The 16976-nt window shown below is 46.4% G+C and overlaps 1 protein-coding gene across 1 annotated transcript in view; it reads right to left on the reverse strand.

Moving 5' to 3' along the window:
- The window catches only part of LOC140722119 (uncharacterized), a 1111870-nt gene that overhangs the window by 432169 nt on the left and 662725 nt on the right, over positions 1-16976 (reverse strand). The window lies entirely within an intron of this gene.

Below are 16976 nucleotides of genomic sequence, written 5' to 3' on the forward strand. Positions count from 1 at the left end.
TACATAGAGGTACCGACTAGAGAAGGGGCAGTGTTGGATCTCCTGTTCGGGAATGAGATAGGTCAGGTGACGGACGTAAGTGTTGGGGAGCACTTCAGGTCCAGTGATCACAATACCATTAGTTCTAATATAATTATGAAGAAGGATAGGGCTGGACCCAGGGTTGAGATTTTTGACTGGAGAGAGGCTAACTTTGAGGAGATGCGAAAGGACTTAAAAGGAGTGGATTGGGACAATTTGTTTTATGGGAAGGATGTAATGGAAAAATGGAGGTAATTTAAAGGTGTAATTTTGAGGGTACAAAATCTTTATGTTCCTGTTAGGTTGAAAGGAAAGGTTAAAAGTTTGAGAGCGCCATGGTTTTCAAGGGATATTGGAAACTTGGTTCGCAAAAAGAGGGAGATATATAGTAAATATAAGCAGCATGGAGTAAATGATGTGCTCGAGGAATATAAAGAATGTAAAAAGAATCTTAAGTAAGAAATTAGGAAAGCTAAAAGAAGATACGAGGTTGCTTTGGCAAGTAAGGTGAAAATAAATCCGAAGGGTTTCTACAGTTATATTAATAGCAAAAGGATAGTGAGGGATAAAAGTGGTCCCTTGTAGAATCAGAGTGGACAGCTATGTGTGTAGCCGAAGGAAATGAGGGAGATTTTGAACAATTTCTTTTCTTTGGTATTCACTAAAGAGAAGGATATTGAATTGTGTAAGGTAAGGGAAACAAGTAGGGAAGTTATGGAAATTATGACGATTAAAGTGGAGGAAGTACTGGCACTTTTAAGGAATATAAAAGTGGATAAATCTCCCGGTCCTGAAAGGATATTCCTGGGACCTTGAGGGAAGTTGGTGTAGAAATAGCAGGGGCTCTGACAGAAATATTTCAAATGTCTTTAGATACGGGGATGGTGCCGGAGGATTGGCGTATTGCTTACGTGGTTCCATTGTTTAAAAAGGGTTCTAAGAGTAAACCTAGCAATTATAGGCCTGTCCGTTTGACGTCACTGGTGGGTAAATTAATGGAAAGTATTCTTAGAGATGGTATATATAATTATCTGGATAGACAGGGTCTGATTAGGAATAGTCAGCATGGATTTGTGCGTGGAAGGTCATGTTTAACAAATCTTATTGAATTTTATGAAGTGGTTACGTGGAAATTTGACGAGGGTAAAGCAGTGGATGTTGTCTATATGGACTTCAGTCCAAAGGTTCCGCACGGAAGGTTAGTTAGGAAGGTTCAATCGTTAGGTATTAATATTGAAGTCGTAAAATGGATTCAACAGTGGCTAGATGGGAGATGCCAGAGAGTAGTGGTGGATAACTGTTTGTCAGGTTGGAGGCCAGTGACTAGTGGTGTGCCTCAGGGATCTCTACTGGGTCCAATGTTGTTTCTCATATACATTAATAATCTGGATGATGGGTGGTAAATTGGATTAGTAAGTATGCAGATGATACTAAGGTAGGTGGCGTTGTGGATAATGAAGTAGGTTTTCCAAGCTTGCAGAAAGATTTAGGCCAGTTAGAAGAGCGGTCTGAACAATGGCAGATGGAGTTTAAATGTGAGGTGTTACTTTTTGGTAGGAATAATCCAAATAGGACATACATGATAAATGGTAGGGCATTGAAGAATGCAGAAAAACAGAGTGATCTAGGAATAATGGTGCATTTTTTCCCTGAAGGTGGAATCTAATGTGGATAGGGATGTGAAGAAAGCTTTTGGTATGCTGGCCTTTATAAATCAGAACATTGAGTAAAGGAGTTAGGATGTAATGTTAAAATTGTACAAGGCATTGGTAAGGCCGAATTTGGAGTATTGTGTACAGTTCTGGTCACCGAATTATAGGAAAGATATCAACAAAATAGAGAGAGTACAGAGAAGATTTACTAGATATGTTACCTGGGTTTCAGCACCTAGGTTACAGGGAAAGTCTGAACAAGCTAGGTCTTTATGCATTGGAGCGTAGAAGGTTGAAGGGGGACTTGATAAAGTTATTTAAATAATGAGGAGGATAGATCGAGTTGACATGTATAGGCTTTTTCCATTGAGAGTAAGGGAGATTCAAACAAGAGGACATGATTTGACAGTTAGGGGGCAAAAGTTTAAGGGTAACACGAGGGGGAACTTCTTTACTCAGAGAGTGGTAGGTGTGTGGATCGAGCTTCCAGTAGAAGTGGTAGAGACAGGTTTGGTATTGTCATTTAAAGTCAAATTGGATAGGTATATGGACAGGAAATGAATGGAGGGTTATGGGCTGAGTGCAGGCCACTGGGACTAGGTGAGTGTAAGCGTCGGCACGGACAAGAAGGGCCGAGGTATCCTGTTTCCGTGCTGTAATTATTATATGGTTATATGGAACTCAGCGGTCCAGACGGCATCTATGTAAAAGAGCAAACAGTCGATGTTCCGGGCCTATATCTTTTTCACAATATCTTTTTCACAATTAACCCGGGCGGGAGAGCTAATAAACAGATAATCGGCACTTTGTAAAATTCCACTTTTCCCTGGCAACCGTAGGGCTCTTTAAATCTTGTGTGACGGCCGCGGCATAAACCGAGGGGCTCTAGTTTACCCATGATGCAACCTGGTCCGAGTTCTCTGTCCACCACTGTATGAGAAAGCAAACAATTACTGACTGTCCTTATGTAATGAGATGGAGAAAAAAGGCATAACAGAGTATATAATAGAATAACATTCACATGCGGCAGTAATATGGAGAGGATGACGACAGTACAGTATTGGCTAGGACGGAAGGAAGAGGTACAACCATTTTGTTAATAGCCCTTAGCCCTTGTACAAATTGTCACTCATTATCGCGACATGGTGTCGGAATTGGTAGAATAGGAGATTTACAGGGACTGCAGGTTGGTACCAGGACTTCCTGAACAGAAAGTGATTTTATGACAGACTTGATACCTTCCACTGCCTCCGGTGACAAGTTATATTGCCGTATGGAGGGTAGAATAGCATTGGTCTATGTGTGGTGTGGCGGAATGTACAAGTTCCACATGATTTTTTTTGTGTATCGCCCACAGGGAGGGAGGTATCTTCGAAAGCAGCAAGTGCACGATATGGTCAGCCAAGGCAGGGGGAGCAAACAGGTCAAAATTTGTTTAAACGCGGAAGAAGGAAATCTTATAAAACCAGCCTGAGCGAAATGAGCGGAATGACGTTATACAGAAGCATCAGCAGTGTACGGTTTAACAACTTTACTTACCACGGGAATTCACCACTGCCCTCATAGTCAGTGTCTGCATTCTCCCCAGCGCTAATGCTCAGGCGACGCTTTGTGAACTGTACGGGGCTATTGCAGAACTGCTAATACCCTGATGGACAGTTTATTGTCGCTGGTGATTCCCAAATTCCATCAGTATGTGTACTTTGCAACGAGAGGGGAGAACGTGTTGGACCAGGTTTACACAAACATCCCTGACGCGTACCGGGCGGAGCCCCGCCCCCACCTCAGTTACTCAACCACATCTCTGTTATGCTAATCCTAGCATACAGACCGCTCGTCAGAGGCTCCAAATCTGTTGAGAAGTAGGTGAAAACCTGGACAGCAGGAGCCATCTCCGCTCTTCAAGACTGCTTTGAGCACACTAACTGGCACATGTTCAGGGAGGCTGCAACCGATGGCGACTCTATCAACTTAGATGAGTCCACAGCATCAGTGACCAGCTACATCAGCAAGTGCATTGATGACGTTACCCTGTCCAAGAAAATCGCTATGCGCGCTAACCCGAAGCAATGGATGACCGCAGAAGTGCGTGCGCAGCTCTCCGCCTTCAGAGCAGGCGACAAGGCAGCCCTAACAACAGCGAGGGCCAAACTGTCCCGGGTCATCAGAGGGGCAAAGCGTGCACACGCCCACCTAATCCACAGCCATTTTCAGGACAGTGACGACACGCGGCGTATGTGGAAGGGCATCCAGGAGATGACCAATTACAGAACATCACCTGACTGTGCGGGTGATGCCTCCTTCCCTGATGCGCTGAATAACTTCTACGCTCGTTTTGAGGCGGAAAATGACGTGGTGGTGAGGAAGTCCACCCCTCCTACGAATGACCAGGTTCTGTGTCTCACCGTGGCCGATGTGAGAAGAACCCTGTGGAGGGTCAACCCACGGAAGGCTGCTGGACCAGATTACATTCCCGGTAGAGTGCTCAGAGGATGTGCAGACCAGCTAGCAGATGTTCTCACTGACATCTTCAACATCTCCCTGAGCAGCGCCAGCGTTCCAACTTGCTTCAAGGCCGCCACCATCGTCCCCGTGCCGAAGAAGTCTTCAGTGTCCTGCACTTACATCCAAAATCATGGAGTGTTTCAAGAGTCTCGTCATGAGGCATACCAAGACCCTGCTGCCCCCCACACTGAACCCCCTGCAGTTTGCGTGCCGTCTCAACTGCTTAACAGACGACGCCATTGCCACCACCCTCCACCTGGCCCTAACCCACCTGGACAAAAAAGATATACGTTCGGATGCTGTTCATAGACTTCAGTTCAGCATTCAACACAATGATCCCTCAGAAACTGATTGGAAAGCTGAGCCTACTGGGTCTGAACACCTCCCTCTGCAACTGGATCCTAGACTTCCTGACTGGGAGACCTCAATCAGTCCAGATCGGGAGCAGCATCTCCAACACCATCACACTGAGCACAGAGGCCCCCCAGGGTTGCGTGCTCAGTCCACTGCTGTTCATTCTGCTGACCCACGACTGTGCTGCAACACACAGCTCGAATCATATCATCAAGTTCGCCGATGACACGACCGTGGTGGGTCTCATCAGCAAGAACGACGAGTCAGCTTACAGAGAGGAGGTGCAGCAGCTAACGGACTGGTGCAGAGCCAACAACCTGTCTCTGAATGTGAACAAAACAAAAGAGATGGTTGTTGACTTCAGGAGGGCACGGAGCGACCACTCCTCGACGGCTCCTCCGTAGAGATCGTTAAGAGCACCAAATTTGTTGATGTTCACCTGGCGGAGAATCTCACCTGGTCCCTCAACACCAGCTTCATAGCAAAGAAAGCCCAGCAGCGTCTCTACTTTCTGCGAAGCTGAGGAAAGTCCATCTCCCATCCCACATCCTCATCAGATTCTACAGGGGTTGTATTGAGAGTATCCTGAGCAGCTGCATCACTGACTGGTTCAGAAATTGCACCATCTCGGATCGCAAGACCCTCCAGCGGATAGTGAGGTTAGCTGAGAAGATCATCGGGGTCTCTCTTCCCGCCATCACGGACATTTACACTACACGCAGCATCCGCAAAGGAAACAGCATTATGAAGGACTCCACGCACCCCTTCATACAATCTCTTCTCCCTCCTGCCGTCTGGGAAAAGGCTCTGAAGCATTCGGGCTTTCACGGCCAGACTATGTAACAGTTTCTTCCCCCAAGCTATCAGACTCCTCAATACCCGAAGCCTGGACTGACACCTTGCACTATTGTCCTGTTTATTATTTATTGTAATGCCTGCAGTTTTTGTGCACTTTACGCAGTCCTGTGTAGGTCTGTAGTCCAGTATAGCTTTCACCATGTTGTTGTAGTTGGTTCTTTTTTTACGTAGTTCAGTCTAGTTTTTGGCCTCACGATGTCAGCGGAGAAGGCCGCAGGCGGAGAAATAGTCCGAATGTCAGTGGAATAAGAATTAAACTGAGGTGAAGCAAGAAGCTCAGGATTAAACACGTGGACCGTAAGCAAATATTCGGCACTCCGAGCACCCAAACTCGCTTGTTGTTGTATTTTTTTCTCTCTCTGGTGTGATGGAGACATCATTGTGGACACTGAAATTGCTGTAGCCTCGGTATGCAACTAGGCAGGTCTGCACCTAAATCTCTGCGTCAATTAATTACATGAAAATGAACAAAGAAAGCCAACACCTCACGCGAACTTACGCTAAAGCTTCCACTTCCACTCCTACTGCGTCCATTGTATTATCCACTACTGAACACAGGTATGTCGCTAATATCAACCCGCATCCCTGCCTTCAGTGAATTCTGGCCGTCCATTTCCTTGTCCGTCCCTGCATCAGCACTCTCCAGATCCTCTCACTCTTTGTGAATATTCCAGCCCTACTCATCCGTGGAACTGACTCAGTGGGTACCTCAATATTGACCACTGTGTGCCCGTCGAGGACTATCTGAGAAGCTGATCAATTCCATACCATAACCGACGGCCCATTGGCTTATTACCGCACAGAGTAGCTGGACATGTGAAAGACTGTTCATGTGTGTCATTCATTTCAGACAGTTTAATGCATGTGCGCATCAAGGCAGCACGTCGGGGAAAAACACGGAATAGACAATGGTTGCCATGAAAGTGCAGTTCACATTGTCCAAACAAGTAAGTACGAATTTCTACCTCACTGTCAACAGAGCTATCAATTTTGTGCATCTGTAAAATAATTTTAATTATCAAGTGTATTGAATCTTTCAAAAGTCGATAGAGTCTGGCCTGGTTCCGGAGGACTGGAGGATTGGAAATGACAGTCCGCTATTTAAGAAGGGGGCAAGAAAGCAAAAAGGAAATTATAGACCTGTTAGCTTGACATCAGTGGTTGGGAAGTTGTCGGAATCGGTTGTCGAGGATGAGGTTCCGGAGTACCTGGAGGCATCTGACAAGATAGGCAGAACTCAGCATGGTTTCCTTAAAGGAAATTCCTGCCTGACAAACCTAGTGCATTTTTTTTTGAGGAAATTAAAAATAGGCGAGACAAGGGAGATGCAGTGGATGTTGTGTATTTGGATTTTCAAAAGGCCTTTGACAAGGTGCCGCACATGAGGCTGCTAAACAAGATTTCCCCGCTCATGGAATTGCGGAGAAGTTACATACGTGGATAGAGCGTTGGCTGATTGGCAGGAAACAGAGAGTGGGAATAAAAGGATCCCATTCTGGTTGGGTGCCGGTTACCTGTGGTGTTCCACAGGGGTCCATGTTGAGGCCGCTTCTTTCTACGTTGTGTATCAACGATTTGGATTATGGAATAGATGGCATTGTGGCTAAGTTTGCCCATGATACAAAGATAGGTGGATGGGCCGGTAGTGCTGAGTATCTGAGTAGTCAGGGCATCAAAAATTATGGTGAGAAGGCGGGGGAATGGGACTAAAGGGGAGATTGGATCAGCTCATGATGAAATGGTGGAAAAGACTTGATGGGCCGAATGGACGACTTCTGCTCCTTTGTCAGATGTTCTTATGATATTGCACTGAATGTCTCCCGTTTGTTGATTTTCTCTGCTCTGCTGTCGTTCTCTATCACCTATCCGTAATTCATGTGAATTCCATATCAATCGTCTCTTCATTTTCTGTTTGAAACGTATTGCATTCTGAATCATTTTCTCTCCAACAGAGTGGGCTATCACTCTCTGTTCTCCCAACTCACTTTTTTATTTTCTCTCATTCTGCTATGAATATCGTTTGATTTCGCAACAAGGTTTGCACTTCTGTTTTTTCATCGCTTAATCAATATGTAGACTCAACCGTAAAATATATTGTTTAACGCGTTCAGTGACGGAAGAGAAAGGAATGGAAAGAGTGGAGAGAAGGACACGGGACACTTCGATGAGGTACAGAGAGACCAAGTGGGAAAAAACTTAATTGTGCTTATTTGTGACCAGTCCATCTGTGGATATTGTCATTGCTTTCATAAGTGTCTGTGTGCTGTGTATGCCATTGTGTTTTATACCCATGGAACCTGGGAGTAACGATCCATCGGTGAATCCCGTACCTGTGTGCTCCTCCCGCTTGAAGGGAATGTTACCCCAAGAGGGCAGGGAATGTAGATGCGGAGGAGTCCCAGAAAGGGGTGGGAATCCGGGTGGAAGGTGCTTCTAACCCTGAACCCCCAGATGTAGCCACCAGTCCTGTGGTAGGTGGTGTGGTTGTGCAGGAAGCTAGTGCTAGGCCTGTTTGCACAACTGAAACAGACCTGGAGCCCTCCACCCAGGACTAAGCAGTAAGCGCCTCCCTGGAGGCAAGTGTATTAAACAGTATGAGCGGAGAGGAGACCAAGCTCTCTCTCTGTCAGCATCAGGCTGCCGGTGAATTCCTTGGACCAGAGCTGCTGGGGTCCCCTTCATACTTGTCTCCTGGGGAGGGTGATATAACCTGCATGCCGACCCCCAACAACTAATGGCCTGCAGGGAGTCACTGGGGATTTTCCCTCCATCGTCGTAACTGTGGATAAGACTGATGCGACGGTGGAGCGGGAAGGTATGAGGGAGGTACCCGCTGTGCAGTGTAGGTTACAGGGGCAGCCACCTTATACACCACATGAGGAGGAAGATGGGGAATCTGTCTGCAGTGAGGGATTGGAGGGAGACTCTTTTGATAGCGAGACAATGGACATACTCACCCCTCCTGAGAAATCCCCATTGATACCTGTGGAGGAGATCAGAGAGTTTATTCACTCCTCTGTGGGTGCAAAGCATCGGCCTAAACTAGCCTCGCTTCGCTGGCCTAGCATGCCGAGGCTAGTGAAGTCCCTACGAGTCATCCTCGGATGGAAGGGAAAGGGGAAGGGGAATGTTGTGTCGGGGAATGACAGACGGCAGCTGAAATCCTTCCTGGATGACCTGGTGAGAGACATCAGGGTGAAAAGCAGCTTCTCTCCTTCGGGAGACGGTGGGTCACAGGGTGACGTTGGTACCAATCGGGCCCTGTCCAGTCTCTGGCTCGGAGTCCTAGTCCAGGTACCGAGTACCAAGTTCCTTATCCTGGTCCCGCTTTCCTTGTCTGACTCCTGGCCCCGGCCCTGAATCCTAGTCTCGTCCAGGGCCTGTGTGTCAATGTCCAGCGTCGTTTCTGCCGTTGCTTTCCTGACAAACCGAGCCCTGTTCCTAGCACCTCCGTGTCTGTGTGTTGCATTTGGCTCCACTACCTGCACCCCCCTTATGACACCCAGAAGTTTCATTTACAGGTCGTTTCTATGGTAAATAAGGCAAGTGCAATGTTAGTGTTTATTTCAAGGGGAATCGAATATATCTGCAAGGAGATAATGCTGAGCCTTTCTAAGACACTAGTCAGGCTGCATTTGGAGAATTGTCTACAGTTTTGGACTCCATATCGCAGAAAGGATGAGTTGTCACTGGAGAGAGTCCAGAGGAGTTTCACGAGGATGATTCCGGGAATGAAGGGGTTAACATAAGATGAGCGTTTGCCGGGTCTGGGCTTGTACTCGCCGGAATTCAGAGGAGTGTGTGGGGATCTCATTGAAAGATACCGAATGTTGACAGGACGAGATAGTATGGAGATGATTCCTCTGGCGTGGTTACCCAGAACATCCTGTCCGCCCCCTCTCACACCATCTTCACCCTTTCAATAAAATCCCCCCCTGTCTTCTGTCGGGATTTCCACAGATGAGCCCCTCCTGTCCCCACCGGGACAAACATCCTGTCCGCCCCCTCTCTCACCATCTTTACCCTTTCAATAAAATCCCTCCCCGGGGAACCGGCATCAAACCGACGGGCCGAGCGGTCTCGTCCTACCTCTCAGCGATACATCAGACTCCGGCCGCAGGAGACGCTTCACAAAAGCCCCCAACTTCCCTCGGAGGGAAATGGAAATAAATCAGAAAGCGGACATTTACTTTGAGGTTTTCTCCGCTCTGAGGAGGCGGTCGGCGCTTGAGCGGGAGACGGACTCAGCGGGGTAACGCCCACTCGGCTTGTCCGCCTCCGCGAATGGTTGTAACCTGTGATTGACATCGCTTCGCACCAATGGGAATAGCGCAGCTCCTGAATCCTCTGTTGACAGCGGTGCGGGAGGGGCTGGTCACGTGATTATTAGCCCAGCCGTTTAACCGATAAAGCTCGAGCACAGCAGCGCGTGGATGACGTAAGACACCGCGCACGTGAGTGCAGATCCCGGTGTGGGGAGCCCATGTGTGACGTCAGGCGCGTGGGGGGAGGAGCTGTCTGACGTCACCTGTGGGAGAGCGCTGGCATTTAAAAGCACCTTAATGGACTTTTCAGTGGGACAACAACATTAATCACGGGTTTCATCACTGAATCCAGTGTTGTGAGATGTAAAGTCCGCTGTTATGTGTCCGGCTGTGCCGTGTTGTTGGTGGAGTGGGCAGCGTGGTGTTTGTCTCGATTCGGGTCACAACACCAGAATTGCCAGCGGGGTCCACACACAGTTATTAGTCAACAGAAAACCTCTCGTCCCTGCAGTCTTTGTCTCCTGGTAAACTCAACACCCTGACAGTGTGGACCATAGATACCCCTTCCTCTCAGAATCAGGGAATCACTCAGACAGCTGATCGCTGAGAGGAATTATATTTATTGGTCATTAAAGTTCACCCAGATTTGTTTGGACGGATTTGATGTGGAGTTCGGGGTGTCACAGTGAAAGGGCCGGACGGTCGAACTCTCTCCATTGTCCAAACATCCTTCCAGGTGAGGCGACACTTCACCTGTGAATCTTCCGGGGTCGCCTGTTGTGTCCGCTGCTCCCGTGCGGCCGCCTCTACACTGGTGCTTATCCCCACCCCCCGTTATCTTTCCTCTGATTGGTTCTCCACCTGGCGTCTCTAGCCCTTCCCCCTCCCCTATCTCTATTACTGGGCTTCGGCCCTCTCTTCCCCCCCATTCCTGATGAAGGGTCTCGTCCCGAAACGTTGGCTACTCTTTTCTCACGGATGCTGAGTTCTTCCAGCGTTGTGTACGTATTATTTGTGATTTACCTCTCCGGTGCCCCTTCCGCCTCCGGCCACTGGTGGCGCTGTGCAGACCTCTGTCCACCGGTGTTGCTTCGGAGTACCTCCTGCTAAACGCAGGCGCGGCGTTTTCCTATTCGGGCAGCGGTGAGTAAGGGGCTGCTCCCGGGGTTGTGTAAATCGGGGCCGACTGCAGAGGGAAAGGCCTGGGATCGAGCTCTGCCGGACGGCTGGAAGCTCCGGGCTCTCCGGTCCCGCAGCCCCGGTTTTAGCTTTGCGCCCGAACCCTGTGGGATCGGTAAGTTGTGGTTCCCCGAGCCGGAAGGATGCTTGGAACGAAGGGGATCTGTCTGTGTGTGTGGATAGAGCTGATAGGTGGATGTATAGGTGTGGGGTGAGTGGTCGGATGAGGGATGTGGGAGCAGAGTGGTGATCGGACGTTCCGTAACCCGGGGAAGAGAGGTCCCGGGACAAAATAAGTTGTTAATTAGGGAGAATCTGAGCAATTGGATGAGCCAGTTGGCGTGTCCTTTCAGGAAGCAGCAATTCTCTGTTCATATTAATTACTGTGCAATCTTGCTGTTAACATTGTGTTTGTTACAAAGCCGTAGAGTCTGCGAGCCGCTGTCACCATCATGGGCTGCGACTGCAGATTGGGAAGGGGGGGGGGAGGTCAGTGACCTTTGCATCAGAGGAGGACACGGGTTTGTACAGATGGTTCGGATCTAGTGGGACATCTAGAGTTTGAAAAGGGAGAAAGAGTTATAACCAGCGCAGCATGGTCAGAGGTGGAGGGGTACAGGAGCTGTCTGATAGATCGTTTTAATAGTGTTTTTATAATCTCACAGGTGGTGACTGAGGAAGAGGTTTGTTGATGGAGGATACCCGGAGGTGAGCAGGTCAGACACGGTATCAGGAGAGTGACAGTGATGTGATTTCCTGTGTCACGGGTACAGACAGTCGTCTCAAGTGAGGAGTTTGTGTGGAGATGCAGCTTCCCTGGAGGTGGAGGAAAGAGTACACACCAACAGGTGGAACCAGCTGTGGGAAGACATGGTTTGTCAGGTCTGACGACGAGCTGAATGTACCATAACCTTCAGACTGAATGAGAAAACCATTCTGAGGGTATTTGAAATGTCAGAAGCAGGGGAGATGTGATCCCATGTCTCCATCAGACCCTCAGTGAGATGGTTCCAGTTATAACGTGCAGGGGTGAAAGCACAGTGTTTGGGGTCTGATTTAATCACTGATTCTGACACAGTGAGAGGGTTAGTTTTGCTGTAAGGCAGCAACATTAATGGAAGAAGACACAGGAACTTCATCAATTGCCAGTTGTTTAGCAAAAGTGAACAATTTGTATGTTACCTTGAGAGAAACTGATATTCACAGTGGTGACAAAGGGGTGCAGTCTAGTTTATTTCAGGTTGGAGAGGGGTGTGGAGTTTTGAAATCAATGCCTTCCAGTGCCACCATCGTTAATTTAGCATGTCCGGAGTGGTGGATCACACAGCACGGAAACAGGCCTTTGGCCGGCCATACCTGTTCTGACCATCCACTCACTGTCTACACTGGTCCCATTTATCAGCACTTGGTTCACAGCCGACTGTATCTCGGCAGTTTCAATGCTCATCCACTTCGTAAATGTTGTGAAGGGACCTGCCTCCACCACCACCTCGGGCAGTGTGTTCCAGATTTCAGCTACTCTCTGAGTGAGAAATCTCCTCCTCAGATCCCTATAAACCTCTTCATTCTCTGCTTAAATCCATGCCCTCTGATCTGTGACACCTCTGTCCCAGGATCGGGGCCGATATGGGCATCAGTGAGGCCTTTGATAAGGTTCACATGGTAAGTTGCTGTGGAAAGTCAGACCACACGGGATCCAGAGAGAGCTGGCTCACTGGATGCACAGTTGTCTTGATGGTAGGAAGCAGAGAGTGATGGTGGGAGGCTGTTTATTGAACTCGAGGCCCGGGCCTAGTGAGGTTCCCCACGGTTACACCCCATTGCTCTCATTATTCATTGATATTTAATTATATTTGCATTTGCACAGTTTGTTGAATTCTATGCTCCACTTGATCTTTCATTGATCCTGTTATTATTCTAAAGATTTTCTAAGTGTTCCTGTAGGAAAAACAATCTCAGGGTTGTATGTGGTGACATATATGTACTCTGATAATAACATTTACTTTGAACATATACCATTATTGTCATCTATATCAATAATTTCTTTAAGAATGTACAGGATATGGAGAGTAGGTTTGCAGCAAGTTCAATTACATTTTTCTGAAAGATATTCAGTATAATCTCTCTGCTCTGTTTCCCTCTCTGCACTTGAACACCCCCTCCCCTTACTGTCTTCCCTCTCTACCCCGTCCTCTCTCTCACCCTGACATTGGACATACGTTCAGTGTGAAAGTGAATTATTTCCGGGGAATCTGAAGGGGAATTCTTCACTCGGAGGTTGGTGAGAGTGTGGAATGAGCTGCCAGTGGAAGTGGAGGATGTGGGTTTGATTTAGACACTAAAGAGGAATTTGTGTGAGGACGTGGATGGGAGGTGTATGGAGGCTCTGGTGCAGGTAGCTGGAGCTGGGCAGTAACAACAAAAACAGGTCGGCATGGACTAGAAGGGCCGAGCGGCCTGTTTCAGTGCTGCTGCTCTCTGTGACTCTAATAATATTCTGATTTGTAATTTCCACAGTTAGTACTTTGCTACTTATGACGGAACCCAGACATTTACCCAAACAAGAACTGAAAGACTCTTAGCTGGCTACAGAAAGTGTTTACAAGCTGTGATACTTGCCAAAGGGGGTGTTACTCAGTACTGACAATGCAGGGCACACAAACGTTTGCTTCCGGCCCTTTTCCTTCTTTGTTATTTTGAAATTGTAAAAGATGGAACTAAAAATGAAATCTTGCTTAAAATATTAAAGAAATGTGTCATCTTTAACTTTATGGCTTTTGTAATCAGGTCATCTTTTACTCGCTTAGCTATTCACAGGAACAGAAATTTTGACCGCGGTGCCCAAACGTTTTCATGCCACTGTATATATCCTGTGCCTTCCAAATTGCTTCCAAAAATTCCAGCCATTGCTGCTCTGTTTTTGTCCCTGCCCGTGTTCTTTTTAAATCAATTTTGACCAATTGGTCTCTCATGCCTCTCTAATTCTCTTTATTCCACATCTGACTTTAGCTTCTCCTTCTCTAATGTCAGGGTGAATTTGATCATATCTAGTGCCTTTAACACCATCCAGCCCAAGATCTTAAGGCACAAACTAACGGAGATGGGAGTAGACTCTCACATGGTGGATTGGATAGTGGACTACTTGACAGATAGACCTCAGTATGTGCGGTTGGGAGACTGTAGGTCTGACACGGTGGTCAGCAGCACAGGAGCGCCGCAGGGAACCGTACTCTCTCCGGTCCTGTTCACCCTGTACACATCAGACTTCCAATATAACTCGGAGTCCTGCCATGTGCAGAAGTTCGCTGATGATACGGCCATAGTGGGGTGTGTCAGGAATGGACAGGAGGAGGAGTATAGGAAACTGATACAGGACTTTGTGATATAGTGCAACTCAAACTACCTGCGTCTCAATATCACCAAGACCAAGGAGATGGTGGTGGACTTTAGGAGATCTAGGCCTCATATGGAGCCAGTGATCATTAATGGAGAATGTGTGGAGCAGGTTAAGACCTACAAGTATCTGGGAGTACAGTTAGACGAGAAGCTAGACTGGACTGCCAACACAGATGCCTTGTGCAGGAAGGCACAGAGTCGACTGTACTTCCTTAGAAGGTTGGCGTCATTCAATGTCTGTAGTGAGATGCTGAAGATGTTCTATAGGTCAGTTGTGGAGAGCGCCCTCTTCTTTGTGGTGGCGTGTTGGGGAGGAAGCATTAAGAAGAGGGACGCCTCACGTCGTAATAAGCTGGTAAGGAAGGCGGGCTCTGTCGTGGGCAAAGTACTGGAGAGTTTAACATCGGTAGCTGAGTGAAGGGCGCTGAGTAGGCTACGGTCAATTATGGAAAACCCTGAACATCCTCTACATAGCACCATCCAGAGACAGAGAAGCAGTTTCAGCGACAGGTTACTATCGATGCAATGCTCCTCAGACAGGATGAAGAAGTCAATACTCCCCAATGCCATTAGGCTTTACAATTCAACCGCCAGGACTTACGAACTTTTTTAAAGCTATTATTAATGCTTTTTGAGTTAGTGATTTAGATGCATATCATATTTTTACTGAGTTAAGTATTGTATGTAATTAGTTTTTGCTACAACAAGTGTATGGGACATTGGAAAAAAAAGGTTGAATTTCCCCATTGGGATGAATAAAGTATCTATCTATCTATCTATCTATCTATCTATTAAGAGCACTTGCCCCTAAGTGTCCTTTGGACTTTAGTGACCTAATTAATTCTGGTTCATTACAACAATCCAGTATATCTGATCTCCAAGCGGGCTCAACCACGAGCTGCTCTAAAAAAAAAACATCTTTAGGCATTCTAGGAATTCCTCCTCTTGAGACCAATACCATCCTAATTTTCCTAATCACCTGCATGGCAATCCCCCATGACTACTGTAACATCGTCCGTATGGCACACATTTTCTATTTCCCATTGTAATTTGTGGACCTCATTCTTACTATTGTTTGGAAGTCTCTGTACAATTCCCATCAGGGTTTTTTTTTAACATTTGCTGTTCCTTAATTCTACCCACAGATTCTACACCTTCCAATCCTATACTACCACTTTCTAATGATTTTATTTAATATTTCACCAACAGAGCCACTCAACCCCACTACCAGCTTGTTTTTGTCTTGTTCTTTCCATAAATATATAAGTATCTGGGAAACAAGAGGACCTGCAGATGCTAGAAATCTAGAGAACTACACACAAAGTGCTGGAGGAGCTCAGCATGTCAGGCAGCATCTGTGGATGGGAATCAACATTTCAGGCCAAGACCCTTCACCGGGACTCTTGATACCCACATATCTGGAATATCAACAAGCAATGAAAATAGTAAGTAGTGCGGAATAGGGAAAACCTTTGACAAAATTTAGTCCAAGACTTTAAAAAAACTACCAAATAGAGCTCAATAATTAACAAATACAACACAGGCAATAAACATTTTCATCAATACCGACACTGAATTTTTTTAAAATAAAAATATCTTGGTCCCATTTCAATCAGTAAAATTTAGAATGATAAACAAGAACTTAAGAAAGCTTTAGAAAAGACTATTTACACTCAAACCCACTTAGATTAACACTACCTTGAACAGGAGGAGGAAGAGAAATAACACACATGAAATAAAAAGAAATCACACAACAGTCAGATAAAACTTCTAGGTTTATATATTTTCATCAAAAATGAACTGGATTCAGCACTCCATGTGTGTATATGCAATTGTGATAAGAAATACAGAGCAGAAAACTTAAATGAGAGGCCAACTCAGTAAAATGAATCACCACTCTGGAAGAAAACATTAACCAGTGGAATGAGAATGACCTTCCATGGGAGACATCCCAATGATCTGAGCAGACTAGATGTTGACAAGGAAGCACCGAGCACCTGACTGAGAGTTGGAGACCTCTTCCCAAAAACAGAGGAGTTCCTTGCAGAAATACAGGACAAGGTGTTTAAGAAAAAGAAAAAAATCTGAAATACATGCAATACAAGCAAACAAGACACTAAATGCAGAAAATGCCAAGAGAAACCAGACACAATCCAACACATTCCAGGATCCTGCAGCAGTTGAACTCAATCTGATTACTTACGCAGGTACAATCAAGTGGCAAATATCATTCACCAAAATCTTGCTTTAAAATACAAACTGATGAATGACCACGATAACTTGATAAAGGCACCATGACTTCAAGCCTGATTCAGTTAAGGACATAATCTCACAATTTCTATGATAATAAATACATTATTACAGATAGGATCATCTGAAATAACCATTCAGATATAATATTACAGGATAAACAAGCAGGAATAACTCCCTCAACAGGTATAACCATTCTCAACACACACATGTGCCTCGACCAATGGGGCCCCTCACCACAGGCATTGTTCGTCAGTCAGATAACCAAGTTATTTTGTCTGCCAATTAGCATCCAAATGTTGCTATTCTGTCATCCATTGCCACACCCCACTGTTGATTCCTTTCTCCTCATCATACGTTCTTACCCCATCCATCATCCAGAGTCCCAAACTCTGCCCTGTGCAGACCTGCCTCTGGTTTCTGACCCTGCTCCTTTGAACATCCAATTTATGGTTTCCCATTCCAATTTAAGTCTTTAGAGGACAGTGGTGTATCC

Source organism: Hemitrygon akajei, unplaced genomic scaffold, assembly GCF_048418815.1.
Source record: "Hemitrygon akajei unplaced genomic scaffold, sHemAka1.3 Scf000069, whole genome shotgun sequence".
NCBI lineage: Eukaryota > Metazoa > Chordata > Chondrichthyes > Myliobatiformes > Dasyatidae > Hemitrygon > Hemitrygon akajei.